The following is a 14795-nucleotide window of genomic DNA, read 5'->3' as shown; positions in this document are numbered from 1 at the left end:
GATAATTGGAAGTTTTAGTGTTCCATTATGTAACCTTCCAGTGTTCTGCGGTGGTCTAGGGGAGGGGCTTCGCTGTGTTAATACTGAGAAGTGACTGTCCTCATTTGGTATTGAAAATGAGTTCATTATTTATTAGTGTCAAATTATTCTCCTGTTGTGAATAGAACTTTTAAAGTCACACTAATCATGGAGACACCCTTATAATGAAGAGTAAAGTAATTTAGATGAAGAAGTAATTTACAGTTGCTAAGAACATTTGCTGATCCCCCAGAGTACCTACGTCCAATTCCCACTTCTGACATGGTGTCTCAAAGTCATCTGTAATTACAGTCCCTGGGGACCAAGAGCCCTCTTCTGCCCTCCTCAGACACCAGGCACACAAATGGTACCCAAACATAGATACAGACAAAACACCCACACTTACAAAATAAAATAGAGTAATTAAACCTTAACTTTATGAAAATATTAAACTTAACAGTTTCAAAAAAGAACTAGAAAGTTGGCAGTTAAAAAAATTATTAATATAATCTGGGCATCTTTAATTCCAGCACTCAGGGAAGCAGAAGCAGATGGATTGCTGTGGGTTTGAGGCCAGCCTGGTCTGCAACACTGGTCCAGTGCTCTTTCCCACTGAGCTATTTCTTTGGCCCCTAGTTATATTGTTTTTGAATGTACACATTCCTAAGGGTTTGGTGGAAGTGAGTGCTAGGATTTACCACTGAGCTCGTCAGAAAGACAACTCATCTGTTTACTTGCCCTTAGGTTTTTTGAGGCAGGGGCTCATGTCTTCCCACATGGCCTGAAACTGGCTATGTACATGAGACTCATTTTCTAACTCCTGCCCATGGCTCTCAAGTGTGCTAATTACACATGTTGCCACCATCACTGTCACAGGTTGTCATTTTAAAAAATACATTTTAAGCCGGGCAGTGGTGGCGCACGCCTTTAATCCCAGCACTTGGGAGGCAGAGGCAGGTGGATTGCTGTGACTTCAAGGCCAGGCTGGTCTACAAAGCGAGTCCAGGACAGCCAAGACTACACAGAGAAACCCTGTCTCAAAAAAATGGAAAAAAAAAAGAAAAAGAAAAAGAAATACATTTTAACACACTTTACAGCTAAGGGAGACTGTTCAATCAATGAAGACCTGAGTTCCTTCCCCAACACCCATGTGAAACACTGTACTATGAATGCTTATAGTTTCAGGCCTGGGGCAGGGGGTAAGGGGCCAGGGGCATGGGCCAGGGATGCCAATGGGCTGGCTAGCCAGCCACCCTGAACTGACAGGTGAACCCCAGGTCCCAGGGAAAGACTTGGCTCAAAAACAAACACTAAAAACACTAAGTGGGTGGCTTTTGGTGAGCATCCACGCAAAGTTGACTTCTTGCCTTTGTGGACATGTACATGTGTACACCCACATGCACGCTTCCCTTTAGAATAAGACCATTGGCCCAGCATGGTGCATGCCTTTAATCCAGCCCTTGGGAGGCAGAGGCAGGAGGCAGAGTGTATTGACATTGTTTTATGTTGAGTAATGGGAGATGATAGGTTTTTACATACTTAGAATTACTTATCTTAAAGTATTTTAGTGTTTTTTATGAGAATAATCATTTATAATTTACACATAAGATTTGCCACAACCCTTACTGATTTAAATAATAGAAGAGGCAAACCAGTGCCATAAAGTTAATAATATTAAAAATCTTTTGTTGTTGTTAATACATATTTTGGTTTTTCAAAACAGGATTCCTCCCGCCTCTGCCTCTCAAGTGCTGGGATTAAAGTGTCTGCCACCACCAGAAATCTTTAAAATTTGTTTTTACTAAAGGTTTTTAAATGTTTTATTTATTATGTATACAGTGCTCTGCCTGCATATACACTTGCAGGCCAGAAGAGGGCATCAGATCACATTATAGATGGTTGAGAGCCACCATCTGGTTGCTGGGAATTGAACTTGGACTTCTGGAAGTGCAGTCAGTGCTCTTAACCACTGAGCCATCTCTTCAGTTCCAAGTTGTGTTTTTATATAAGAAAGAACTCTAAGGCTGGAGAAATAGTTCAGAGGTTAAGAGCACTGGCTGCTCTTTCAAAGGTCCTGAGTTCAATTCCCAGCAACCACATGGTGGCTCATAACCATTTATAATGAGGTCTGGTGCCCTCTTCTGGTGTGCAGGCAGAACACTGTATATATAATAAATAAATGTTAAAAATAAAAAGAACAAAGCACAGCTGGGCGTGGTAGCCCACGCCTTTAATCCCAGTACTCGGGAGGCAGAGGCAGGCAGATCACTGTGAGTTCGAGGCTAGTCTGGTCTACAAAGGGAGCCCAGGATAGCCAAGGCTACACAGAGAGAGACCCTGTCTCAAAAAAAAAAAAAAAAAAAAAAAAAAAAACCAAAACAAAACACTATGAAGGAGAAGAAAGAATTCCAAGCTAGGTGTGGTAACACTTGACTAGTTTTGCACTATGGAATCTAAGTCAAAAGGAGGATCAGACATAGCAAGACTCTGTTTAAAAAATAATATATATATGTGTGAGTGTGTATTTCAAATATATTTGAAATATAAAAAAAGAAAAATAAGTGTTTTATAAGCATAAACTATGGGATTAATAATGTGATATTGAGCCGGGCATGGTGGCACACACTTTTAATCCCAGCACTCAGAAGGTAGGTGAATCACTATGAGTTCCAGGCCAGCCTGGTCTACAAAGTGAGTCCAGGACGGCCAAGGCTACACAGAAAAACCCTGTCTTGAAACCCCCCCAAAAAAAGTGATAATTGAAATGGGATTACTTTTTATTTTTGAGTGGGATTATGGCATTTATTGAGTTTATCTACTAGAGTGGAAATAATGTCTATAAATATCCAAATATTTGTTACTGTGACTTCCAGATCACAATTAAAATACAAAGTGGTATTGGTAAACTCAGTCAAAACCCATTAATTCAGAATCAATAGTTTCTTTCAAGCCAGAGTAATACTTAAATAGGAATTGAATGTAGAAATTTTGTTGGTTGGTTGGAAAGCTAATTAAACTTTCAGCTTGCTCAAATAGAATCACAAATTCACAGAGGCGAGTCCACTAGACTTACCAGTGTTGGACAGCCATTGGGAAGTTTTAGAGCTGGGCATAGTGGCTCGTGCCTTGTATTCCAGTGCTCTCTGGAGGCAAAGGTAGGTGACTCTATGAATTCAAAGTCAGCCTGGTTCACATAGTTCCAGGACAGCCAGAGTGGTTTTTGTTTAGTGTGTTTGTATTTAATAAGACCCTGTCCCCCCAAAAAACAAAGCCTAACAAAAACGGGCTTTTGAGAGTGGTGATGGCTCACACCTGTATTCTCAGCACTTGGTAGTAGAGGAAGATAATCAGGCTTTGAAAGCTAGCCTTGGCTATACAGCCAATTCAAGGTCAGCCTGGACTACCTATCCACCCCCTCCTAAAGAGAGACAGGATTGAGTGTCCTGAGATAACATTGATCAAGGCAAAACCATTCTTTTGCTGTCCTTCCTTCCTAGTTACAGACTTGTGGAAGTGTGGGGTGGCACAGCCACAAGCGGCTATAGCCTTGATGAGAGAGTCTGATTCCTCATCTCTACAAGTAACAAGTTGCAAGTGACATTGGGTAATACATCTTTGGTGCATTTCCTGCCACTTCAGATACCTCTGCAGCGAGGTACTCCAGGACAGCTGCGTTGTTCTCAGCGGGGAGCTGAGCCCACCCACAGCTGGTCACCCTAGATTTCAGGTGAATTGCAAGCTGGCTTGCCATGAGTGGGAACTGATGTCTGTCTTAAGACCTAAGACCGTTGTATTTACAGTAGGATTCGTAACAGTAGCAACGAAAATCATTTTATGGCCTGGGGTCATCACAACATGAGAGACTATATTAAAGGGTTGCAGCATCAGTAAGGTTGAGAGCCACTGCACAGGAATCCTGCCATGCCTCAGCACTATGTCTCTTTGTATTCTGAAGCTCAAAAGCAGCACGGCATGGCATTGGTGAGATGACTTATCAGTAGAGACGCTCGGGCACAGGACTCTGCCTGAGTTGGATCCCTGGATCCCCCAAAGTGGCAGGAGAGAACTGACTTCTGAGTTGTGTGTGTATACAAGAAAGAGAAAAGAAGGAAGATTTAAAGATAAAACTAAATCAGAGGGGGGAAAAAAACTCATTAGATTAAAAAACAAAACAAAAATCTTTATCCTACGGAGAGTCTATCTGCATTAAAACTGTTTCTGTTTATGTGTCTGAAAGTTTTGCCTGCACCAGTAGATATATGCACCACATGATGTGTCCTGTACCCTGCATCAGATCCCCTGAAACTGGAGTTACAGGTGACTGTGAGCTGCAGTGTGGTTGCTGGGAATCGAACAGGTCCTCTGGAAGAGCAGCCAGTGCTCTTAACTGCTGGGCCGTCTCGCTAGCCTCCCTAAGTACCCACCCCCCCTTCTTAAAAGAAAACTCCATCTTTGCTGATGTATGGGTAAGCATGTGTACTCGTCTTTCTGCCCGTGTGTATGCATGCGTGTAAAATACTTGTTCAGTTGAACCAGTTTCATCAATCTATAAATATAAAGTTAATATTTAAGATTATTGTATTATATAATCCAGTGTTTTATTCATTTATAGTGATGTTGAGGAGTGCAAGAAAAGCATATGAATGGCACAAACTTTGACATGACTCTTGTTGCCTGACCAGTGGATGATACTAATTTTGATACAAGCACATGTCTGAGTTTGGCCTCTCTATATTATCTTCCTTCTGTAGACACTGAGTCGATGTTTTATATTTTCAACCAGTTTTGTACTTTTGTGTGTGGTCCATTGGTTTCAGGCCAAGAGAATGGATCCTGTTGGCTTGTTCATTATCTCCCAGTATTCCACTTTTTCCCCCCCAGACAGGGTTTCTCTTTGTAGCCTTGGCTGACCTGGACTCTCTTTGTAGACCAGGCTGGCCTCTTAACTCACAGCGATCCGCCTGCCTCTGCCTCCCGAGTGCTGGGATTACAGGTGTGCGCCGTCGCGCCCGGCTCTATTTGTTCCACTTTTATGAATTATTTATCTTAGAGAACGGTGTTCGGCTCTTTTGGATGCAGAAAACAGAAAACGAGCTCATCTCAACTAGGGGTGGTGGGAGGGAAGCAGATGTGTACGAATGTGTGTCTCGGCCACTTTCCAAGAATTTATATCACTTAGCTAGTTATTTAGGAGAATGCTACGTGCTTTAGGAACTAGAATTATCTAGTTTTGCAGCTCTAAGGAATTGGAATATAATGAATTTCACGGTTATTCTAAGGAAGCCACTTATTTTGATAATCCATATTCAATGCTAATTATATGAAAGTGGAGTTAGAGCGAAGTAACCAACATCCATGCGAAGTGACATACAACCCTATGTTACTAGCATGTGGTGAATGTGGGATTTGATAGGTTACAGAGAGTAAAATGGTATACACTAAGTGTGCATTTCAGAATTGCCCTAAGCAGGGATAATACTAGTTATTCATGTTTCTTTAACCTTAGTTTTTCCCCTCTCCCCCTCCTCTTCTCCTCTCTCCTCCTCCTTTCTCCTCCCTCCCCTTCTCCCTTCCTTTTCCCTCTCTCCTCCCTTCCCTCCCTCTCCTCCCCTCCCTCCCAACCCCGCCCAAGTCATGTAATTTATCTGGCCTCCAACTCACTAAGTGACCCTCGAACTCCTTACCCCCTCACCCTTCCTCTGCCTCCCAGGTGCTGGGATTTCCAGCTGGCACCGCTATGCCTGGCATGAAGTGTGTTTTTTCTAGGTATCAGTTGGTGATTTTTCTGTTTTAGTTTGATGATTAAGCTACATGTGCATTTCCAAGTTTACTTATTTTCTCTCAGTACTTTGAGGTCTTTATTCCATCCCAGACTGGAATCCATGGCTGCTTTGGATTTATTGCCTGTTTGCTACAGGGTCTCATAGCCCCTGCAGGCCTCAGATTCACAGGTGTGTGTCACCATGCCAGGCTAAGAAATTTGGTGAGAGTTTAGCGGTTGTGTGTCTGTAGAGGACTGTCTTTGAGGGTTTTTTCCCCCGTGGTCACTTTGTCTTTGGTATTCTGCCATCTCCTGAGCAGCTATCAAAACCCTAGAGACTCTCAAGGGAAGTGGGTATCTTAACCTCGGCAAACATGGCTTCTGTCACTGGTTTTCTCCTTGTTTGGGGTTGAGCCTGAGGCTTGGAGAACCGAAAGAGAGACAGAGAGAGAGAGAGAGAGAGAGAGAGAGAGAGAGAGAGAGGCATTCTTCTCTAGTGACTACTTAGCTAGCTATGTTTCTGCAAGGTTGTCACATGTCAGCAAGGGTTTCTGTGTCCCGCAGTGAGAGCACTGCTGAGTTGTCTTGTGTCTTTTTCTCTGCTCTTCATAGCAGTCATTGTTTTCAAAACAGAGAGCACAATCCACTTGGTCCATTTCCTCTACTATGCTCTAGAATCTCTTGGAATTACTCTCCCTACTTCATTTCTCTCTCGTTTTACTGTTTTATTTTGAGGGGAGGATGCAGGTGTGGAGGTCAGAGTTCTCTCCTACCATGTGGCTTCTGGGGGTCAAACCCAGGTGGTGAATGTTGGTGGCAAGCACAGTTACCTGCTGAGCTACCTAGCTGACACTCCCCCTCCCTTTCCTCCTCCTCCTCCACTTCCTCTTTCTCCTCTTCTTCCTCTTCTTTTTATCTCTGTTTTAGCCTTGGCTGTCTTGGACTCTTGTAGACCAGGTCTCAGATTCACAGGGATCCACTTGCCTCTGCTTCCCTAACTGCAGCGAACAAAGGCGTACACCATCTTTTTCTTTTTCTTTCTTTCTTTCTTTCTTTCTTTCTTTCTTTCTTTCTTTCTTTCTTTCTTCTTTTTCTTTTCTTTCTTTTCTTTCTTTCTTCTCTTCTTTCTCTTTCTTTCTTTTCTTTTTTTTCTTTCTTTCTTTCTTTCTTTCTTTCTTTCTTTCTTCCTAGGTAAGTCTTTATAGGTGATCCAGGCTGGTCTTAAACTCCCCTGCCTCAGGGTTGCAAACACTGGAGTTGTAGGCATGTACCACTGCACCTGACAACCTAACAAGCTTAAAGGGGAAACCAGGTAAAGTTACTTCTCTGCTTAAAATCGTTTAATGCCTTTTTGAAATAAAGGTCATATTTAGGATTCTTTATGACTTAAATCTTGTCTGTTGTGAAGTTTGGTTTTCTTTGTTTTTGTTTTTGTTTTGTTTTTTGAGGTGTGGTCTTGTATTTCAGGCCAGCCTAGTACCCAGGTTCCTCATTTTACCTCAGCCACCCAAGTGTTTGGAATTACAGGTTTGCTTCCTCGTATCCATTGCACTCCAGTGGTTTCTAGTACACCCATCTTACACCAAGCTGCAGCTACACAAGTCTTCCTGGGTTTTTGGTTGTGAGCCTAGCCTGTAATGGCTGAGCCATCTCTCTAGACCTACACAGGCCTTCCTCTTCCTTCCTGCTTGTAAGCTTCTGGCTTTTTCTTTCTGTTTTCACTTTAAATGCTGCCTACTCTGTTCACGTAATCCCTCAGTTTTTCTTTTTAACAGGTATCAATACTCTGATTATTCTCTTTCCATATTGTTTAGCTTTACAAAGAATAGGTAAAGCGTGTCCACCCTCAAGTCCCTGGTGCCTAATGGAGTCCTTTGTAGATATTGACATCGACTTAGTTGAAAAAGGATAATACTCCTTTGTTGATAAAATACAGAAAGATAAAAATCTTTGTAAGGAGGGAGGACCTAATTTAGTAGCATAAACTGGTTAACTTTGTAGGTTAAAAAAAACCAAAGTGAGCCAGGCAGTGGTGGTGGCCCAGGCCTTTAATCCCAGCACTCTGGAGGCAGAAAGAGGCAGATCTCTGAGAGTTGGAAGTCAGCCTGGTCTACAGGGTGAGTTCCAGGACAACCAGGGCTACACGGAGAAACCCTGTCTCGAAAGAACAAAACTAAAAAAAAAAAAAAAAAAGCAAAGTGGTGATTAGATGCGTTACTGCAGACAATGCAGAATGCTGAATTAAATGAGGTGCAAGTTTTTTCTATAACCCTCCCCAGCAGATGACTGGACTACGGTTCCCAGCAGTCCTGTGCGTGCCCGCCCCTCGGGAGTGACGCTACGGGAGGGGCGGGGCTACGTCTTGGCCCCGCCCCGCCACCGCCCTCCCCCTGGGTTGTGGCCACGCGCAGCGGCAGCGGTTGTTCCGCTTCCCCTCTAGCCCGGGCCGTCGCCATTGCCGAAGGCTCCTGCCCTCCCCTCCCTGGCCCGCGGGGTTCCGCGCTTCACGGCCTCGGTAGAGACGGCCGCGCCCCGCGCCGCTCCCCTCCGCCCTGCCCTCCTCCCTCCCTCTTTGCTGCCCAGCGCTGCGCTCGCCCGCATCGGCCCGGCAGCTCGCCCTGGGTCGGGCGGAGACCTTTCCTCTGGTAAGTGCGGACGCCGCTCGCCCGGGCCGGGCCGCCGCCCTCCTCCCGCCTCCGCGGCCTGGGCCCAGCGGCCCGGGACGACGGTACCTGCGAGCGGGCCCGCGGCTCCGGGCGGTGGCTCATTGTCTGCGTCCCGGCACCCCTCAGCTTCGGCCGAGAGGAAGCTTGCAGGGCTGCGGGGGACCCCGCTCTGCCCGGCCCCAGTCCTGCCGCTCTCGCCCTTCTCTCCCGCCGGCGCGGCACCAGACGGCTCCGGTTTGTTCCTGGATGTTCCCTGCTTTACTGGCTGCGTTCGCTGCTGCCCCGCCGCTCAGGAATCTTGTCGCGAGCCCCCTTAGGTTCCAGTCTGTAAACTCTTCCTCACTCTCCACGGCAGGAGAAAGTTTTCCAGGGCTCTGGGAGCCTGCGCTTAAGAACAGAACTTAAGGAGTTTTTGCTTGATCTTCAGCCAGGAGGTGAACATTTGCTTCTTAAGGTTACTTGGGCTGAGGTTGGCTTTTCACCATGTTTGGGTGTCTGAAACACGCGCGCCCTCACTCACAGGAACGCTGTCGCGAATAAGTTAGAGGATTAGATCAAATTGTCCAAGACGTGTGTAAAATAATTGCCATTGTGGCAATTCTCCCTGTCCCTATCTTAATAGGAATAGGTAGAGTGGGAGTGAGATTTGTTTCCTCTTTGATAAATAACCAGCTCCTATCGGTAGCGGCCAGGTTTTTTTTTTTTTTATCAAGTGACCTGTAGATTTTCTATCTTTTTACTTCTAACCCTTCAAAAAAGACAACCAAACCAGTTAGGCCCAAAATTAGAGCAAGACGAGCTGTGTTTTGGATGAAAGTTGTGCACGTCACATTTTTTCCCCTGCTGCGTCTGACTCTTCCGCTCCTATAGTAGGCAGGATATTCAAATAAAACACAAGAATTTGCTCTGGGGATTTTTTTTTTCTTGTAGTGTTATCCAAAAGAATAGCATGAATAAAATTAGGTTGGGATGAAGGCGGTGATTGTAATTTTTAAAGCAGGTTAGGGCATGTCAATTTTTGCCAGAAGGTGTGTAGCATTTGTAGAACATTCTTGCTTGTCTCTACCCCAGATCTTCAGTTCTTAAGTTGGTTCCTCCCCCCTCCTTCCCCCTCTCGTGTGTGTGTGTGTGTGTGTGTGTGTGTGTGTGTGTGTGTGTGTGTGTGTGTAGGGGAAGCTCTTTTCATGTGCTTTTACACCCATCCTCTGCCTTTTTTTTTCTAAGACAGGGCCTTATTCCAGCTCAGGTTGGCCTGACACTCTTGCTGTCTCAGCCTTATGCGCTGGGATTACATGTGTGAGCCAACATATTTGGTAGCCTCTGCTTTTAAATCGTTCTATAAATTAATTAGCCAGGAACACTGTTGTACATTTATTTACATCATGGAAACTCATGTGGATGGATAGATGGATGGATGTTCATTTTAAAGTAGGTTTTGGGTTTTAGTAAAAGAGGTAGACCTAAATTTAAAATGTTTTGTTAATTTCACTAAATAGTCTGTTACTATCTTTCTCTCTATGAGGCTGTGTGGGGAAACGGCTTTGGTGCTATGAATTGTTCTTAGGCTAACGAAATGCCTTGGCACCAGGGATTTAGGTGTAGAAATGTCAAGGAATGAAAAAGTACCCTGAGGTTAGCTTCTGCTATTTCTTTTTCTTAACTCCTTGTACCAGATTGAACCAAAGACCTTCCTGTGATGCTAGGCTGAGCTACAACCCCCGCCCTCTCTTCACTTTTTGAAACAGTCTCACTCAGCTTCCCAGGCTGGTATTGAACTAGCTCTTGGCCAGGCAAGCCTTGCACTGGTGTTCTTCCTGTCTCAACCTCCCTGGCAGCTGAGGTTACAAACCTGTACCAGCAAAATGACTCATTGCTTTCCAAAAGCAGGTGTTTGTTTATTTTGAGACTGGCTCTTTCCATGATACCCAGGCTTGTTTCAAACTTTGGAATTCAAGAGGCTGGGATTACAGGTGTGTACCAATGTGTTGGGCAAGCAGACTTTAATTTTTTTATTTTTTAAATTCTTGGGTATTTTGCTTCTCTTGAGGCCATGAATCTAAGTTTACCATCAGAGAGGAGAAACAGATTAATTCTTCTGGACGTTGTGTTATATGATGCTAACACTGTGAACCTAAATTCATGAAGTGAAAGGTTCTAGTTGATATAGGTCTGCTAAAGGAGTAGGGGTTCTCATGTGTGTTTGATCTTTATGATATGCAAGTTTCCAAGTAGACATGATAAAGGGTAGTTTATATTTCAGTTCAATTACATGTTTTAAGTGAGGGAACTTAAAACTTGTTCTGGTTGGCTAAGGTTAAACTTTAAATTGTATTTTTACAAAACTTAGGAGCTTGTATAAGTAACCAAGTATAACACAAGTAGGTATGGTTGAACCCTGATTATCTTTATCAGTATCGGTCATTACAGCAGTGATACTCAGTATACATTTCTTTTGGATTTCTGAGTTTTGTGGTTTTAGTTCAGATTGGACTATGTTGAAGCCTTGACAGCAGATCAACCCCCCCCCATCCTCCAGCGCCTTCTGCTTACAGAACTAACTGATTGTTGTCTAGTGAGCGGGAGGCTGTTACCTGGGGATAGTAAAAATAATGCTGTAATACCAATTTTACAGGGCTGTTTAGATCAAGTGAGGTGATGCCAACAAAGTCCTTAGCAAGTGAAGTGCTTTAAGTGGATAACAGACATTAGTTACTAGTTTATCATAAAGATAGTTTTAAACTGGGCATGGTGGTAATGGCAGTTTACACCTGTGAGTTCACACCTGTGGTCCCAGCACTTGGGACTAAATGCCACCACCCATCTTCAATTATATAGGGAGTTCAGGTTAGCCTGCAACACAGAAGATTCTGCCCCACCAAGAAAGAAAGTTAAGGTTTTGAAGCTTGTTTGTGGCCCAGGTATGACATAAGCCTGACATCTCAGCATGCAGGAGGCTAACAAAAGGAGTTTGAGTTTGAGTTCACCCTGGGCTGCCTAAACCCTGCCTCAAAAATGACTTTGTAGGGGAAGTTGGAATCACACAACCAGGGATTAAAGGCATGAGCCACCACCGCCTGGCTAGATTTACTAAAAAGCAAAGCAAAACAAAATGAACCTAAGTGTAAAAGTATGCATGTTTCTCACAGAAGATATGAAGAGCAGTGAGCACTGTTAAGCAGTACAAAAATTACCTTAGCCTCACTGTTTCAGTAACCTCCATAACAAAGTAGAATAGATTTTCGTATTTTAAAAATAGATTCTGAAAGTAGTACATACTCAAGACTCAAGTACCATGATTATTTAGAGTAAAAGATGAAAATTACTGTTTCCTCACATCCAAGTTCTATTCCTTACATGTATCCACGCTTAGCTGTTGTTAACCGTTTTAAAATCTTCTTACTGTCATTTTATGTGTCTGAGTGTTTTGCCTACTTGTCCATCTGTGTGTACTCTATGTGCTTGGTGCCCTCAGGCCAGAAGAGGGCAGCAGATGCTCTGGGGGCTGGAGTTACAGACAGCTGTGAACTGTCATATGGGTGCTAGGAATTCAACACTTGTCCTCTGGAAGAGCACTTGGTGCTTTTAACTGCTGAGCCATCTCTCCAGTTCCCATTGTTAGTTTATTTAATAAGAAGTTAGAAATGTCCTGGTAGAGTGTGTAATAATTTTTAGTTTATTTATTTTATTTATTTATTTTTATTTTTTATTTTTGGTGCTTCTGAGGCAGGATCTCTATATTTAGCCTGACTAGCCTTGAACTCATGGTGATCCCCTTTTCTGAGCCATCCAAGTACTAGAATTATAGGTTGAGCTACCATGACCTGTTTACCTTAGATTTTAAAATTGGGAAGAACCCTTGTGTATTGATTTCCATATAAATACATACGGTGATACCTCATCTTTTTAACAGTTATGAGTATGTGTCAAGATGGCCAACTGGTCTAAGGACCAGACCCTGGCTCAGCTTCCCTGGAGGCATGCATTTCAACCCCACTTGTGACATGAAATTATATTGGGCGGATGTGGTGGCTTATGCCTTTGATCCAGCACTCGCAAGGCAGAGACAGGCAGATCTCTGTGAGGTCAGACTGGTTATGAGTTACCCTTATTTTCTGTGGTCATTCATGGTTTTCTAATTCTGACCCTGGAGAGCCTTAATGAGCTTTCCTGTCATGCATCTATTATGCATTTATGCATATGAACATGCTTCTTCTAAGAGGATTAAATGTTTATTTAATTTTGTGTACATTGAGGGGAGGGACTTGTAAAGGCCAGAGGGCAACTTGTGGGACTCCGTTCTTTCCTGTGTTCTCTCCTTCTGTGTGGGCTGCATTGAACTCAGGTCATCAGGCTTGGCAGCAGGCACCTTTAACTCACTGAACTCATCTTTCCTACCAACAGGATTTTAAAATTTTTTATTTTTGGAGACAGGGTTTCTCTGTGTAGCCCCGGCTGTCCTGGACTCACTCTGTGGGCCATATTGGCCTCAGATTCAGAGACCTGGCTGACTGCCTCTGCTGGGATTAAAGGCATTGTGCCACCACTGCCTGGCCTGACCAAGAAGATTTTTAAATGTGTATTTTAAGGTGTTGCTTCATCTTTTCGGTTTTGTGGCCATGAAGTAAAAGGGAAAGATGCTCTTAGATGGTCAGCTCAGGCTGACTTAGTGCGCATCAGCCTCCCTTTGGTGCTGGTGTTCCAGACCTACGCTGCCACCATTGACTTCATTTCAAGTGGTTTGTGTTTTATTGTTTGTTAAGGTCCTGGGGATTGAACTCAAGTTGCTAGTTTGGTTGTCTTTACCTGTGAGCCACCTTCCCTACCTTGTTCTACATTTTTATAGTTGGCTAACTGACCTCTAGAAAGACTTCACCAATGTAAATTTTCTTACCTATATTTCTTTATTAAATGGGTATTCTTTTTGCCTCTGTGTTAAAATCTTGCCAGTTACACTTTTGTAAAAAAAATTCTATATTTTATTTTATACTTGTAGTAATAGGTATATGTTTATAGTAGTAATTATTTATATGTTTGTCTGCCTGTATTTGTGTGTGTTTGAATGAAAGTGGTTCCCATAGACTCATGTTTTAATGCTTTTTTTTCTTTATTCCTATGACCCAGTAGATCGAAATAAGCAGGTGTTCATTGAGTAAATGTCAATTTCTTGTATTTCTAATTATTTTAAAATTTATTTTAGTAGACTTTATAACAATTTTAGGGGTACAGCAAATACAGCAGAAAGTGTAGAGTTCTCAAAAGTTCTCCCTCAATAACTGCTAGTGTAGTAGATTTTTGATAGATGTATGAATAAACCAACATCGACTTGTTATTACTACTCAGAGTCCATTTACGTCAGTTCACTCATGTTATACACTGTATGGGTTTTGACAAATGTATAATAATGTGTTGAAACACATCATTTCATACACAGTCAAAATTCTTTGTGCTGGCTGGGTGTGGTAGTGTAGGTCTTTAATGCTAGCACTCTGGAGGCAAAGGGGGACCTGGTTTTACACAGTGAGTTCTAGTATAGCCAGGGCTACATAAAGTGACCCTGTCTCAAAAATTTAAAAAAAAATTTTTTTTTTCTCCTCTCTCAGTTCATTTCTCTTCCCTTGAGCCCATGGCAGAGAACTGAACTTGGGCCCTCTGAGAAATGAAGAAGCCCTCTTAGCTACTGAGTCGTCTCTTGTTTGTTCCTGCTGTGTAATCCATGCAAGTAAGACTCCAGATGATCCTGGTGTCTCTGCTTCGCAGCCCACTGTAGCAGTGCTGGGCTACAGATGCATGCCACACACAGCATCTGCCTTCATAGTTCTGCCTGCATGACCAGTGCTTTTACACACTGAGGTATCTTCTTGGCCCCAGATTTTGTTTTCAGTTTTTCCGTTGCAGTATAAAATATTCCTAAGAATGCATAACATTGTACCTATTTTTAAGTTTACAGTGCCATAGCGTCACATTTAATTCACTGTGTTTCATGGCACCACCATCATACCACTCTGTAGCTCTTTTCATCTTATAAGACAGCCTGGTAATTCCTTGCTGTGCTTTTCGTCTCCGTGATTTTGACTACTTGTGTAAGTAGAATTTTACCTTTGCTTTATTTCATCTAGCCTAATATGCTCAGTGTTTATCCATGTTGTACCCTTCCTTTTCTTAAGGTTAAATACTCATTCTGTGTATGTAACATATTTTGCTTAACCAAAAGAGCCAAAGAACATTTGAGTGGTGCAAATATACATATTAATATAGATGTACAGATGTCACTTCAAGAACTGAAATTACTGGCTTATATGGCAACTACTTTTTCTTTTTAAATTGTTTTCCACAGTGGCTGTATTGTTTTA

The 14795-nt window shown here is 43.0% G+C and overlaps 1 protein-coding gene across 1 annotated transcript in view; it reads left to right on the top strand.

The window, feature by feature from the left end:
* Positions 1 to 8186: 8186 nt before the first annotated feature.
* Pak2 (p21 (RAC1) activated kinase 2) overlaps positions 8187 to 14795 on the top strand; it is a 58752-nt gene continuing 52143 nt past the window's right edge. Inside the window, exon 1 of the mRNA XM_051149760.1 lies at positions 8187 to 8424. The gene's annotated coding sequence lies outside the window, so the exon portion shown is untranslated. The remainder of the gene's footprint in view (positions 8425 to 14795) is intronic.

The sequence above is a fragment of the Acomys russatus genome, chromosome 8, assembly GCF_903995435.1.
Source record: "Acomys russatus chromosome 8, mAcoRus1.1, whole genome shotgun sequence".
In the NCBI taxonomy this organism is placed as follows: domain Eukaryota; kingdom Metazoa; phylum Chordata; class Mammalia; order Rodentia; family Muridae; genus Acomys; species Acomys russatus.
Note: the sequence above shows the minus strand (reverse complement) of the source record. Positions and strands in the feature narration are given on the sequence as shown.